Source organism: Abrus precatorius, unplaced genomic scaffold (genome assembly GCF_003935025.1).
Source record: "Abrus precatorius isolate BTA unplaced genomic scaffold, Abrus_2018 Scaffold1, whole genome shotgun sequence".
Taxonomy (NCBI): domain Eukaryota; kingdom Viridiplantae; phylum Streptophyta; class Magnoliopsida; order Fabales; family Fabaceae; genus Abrus; species Abrus precatorius.
Window position 1 is genome coordinate 9,561,635 of NW_020874291.1, and position 1,176 is coordinate 9,562,810.

Sequence of the window (1,176 nt, forward strand, 5' to 3'; positions counted from 1 at the left end):
GGGTTTAGGGTTTAGGGTTTAGGGTTTAGGGTTTAGGGTTTAGGGTTTAGGGTTTAGGGTTTAGGGTTTAGGGTTTAGGGTTTAGGGTTTAGGGTTTAGGGTTTAGGGTTTAGGGTTTAGGGTTTAGGGTTTAGGGTTTAGGGTTTAGGGTTTAGGGTTTAGGGTTTAGGGTTTAGGGTTTAGGGTTTAGGGTTTAGGGTTTAGGGTTTAGGGTTTAGGGTTTAGGGTTTAGGGTTTAGGGTTTAGGGTTTAGGGTTTAGGGTTTAGGGTTTAGGGTTTAGGGTTTAGGGTTTAGGGTTTAGGGTTTAGGGTTTAGGGTTTAGGGTTTAGGGTTTAGGGTTTAGGGTTTAGGGTTTAGGGTTTAGGGTTTAGGGTTTAGGGTTTAGGGTTTAGGGTTTAGGGTTTAGGGTTTAGGGTTTAGGGTTTAGGGTTTAGGGTTTAGGGTTTAGGGTTTAGGGTTTAGGGTTTAGGGTTTAGGGTTTAGGGTTTAGGGTTTAGGGTTTAGGGTTTAGGGTTTAGGGTTTAGGGTTTAGGGTTTAGGGTTTAGGGTTTAGGGTTTAGGGTTTAGGGTTTAGGGTTTAGGGTTTAGGGTTTAGGGTTTAGGGTTTAGGGTTTAGGGTTTAGGGTTTAGGGTTTAGGGTTTTAGGGTTTAGGGTTTAGGGTTTAGGGTTTAGGGTTTAGGGTTTAGGGTTTAGGGTTTAGGGTTTAGGGTTTAGGGTTTAGGGTTTAGGGTTTAGGGTTTAGGGTTTAGGGTTTAGGGTTTAGGGTTTAGGGTTTAGGGTTTAGGGTTTAGGGTTTAGGGTTTAGGGTTTAGGGTTTAGGGTTTAGGGTTTAGGGTTTAGGGTTTAGGGTTTAGGGTTTAGGGTTTAGGGTTTAGGGTTTAGGGTTTAGGGTTTAGGGTTTAGGGTTTAGGGTTTAGGGTTTAGGGTTTAGGGTTTAGGGTTTAGGGTTTAGGGTTTAGGGTTTAGGGTTTAGGGTTTAGGGTTTAGGGTTTAGGGTTTAGGGTTTAGGGTTTAGGGTTTAGGGTTTAGGGTTTAGGGTTTAGGGTTTAGGGTTTAGGGTTTAGGGTTTAGGGTTTAGGGTTTAGGGTTTAGGGTTTAGGGTTTAGGGTTTAGGGTTTAGGGTTTAGGGTTTAGGGTTTAGGGTTTAGGGTTTAGGGTTTAGGGTTTAGGGTTT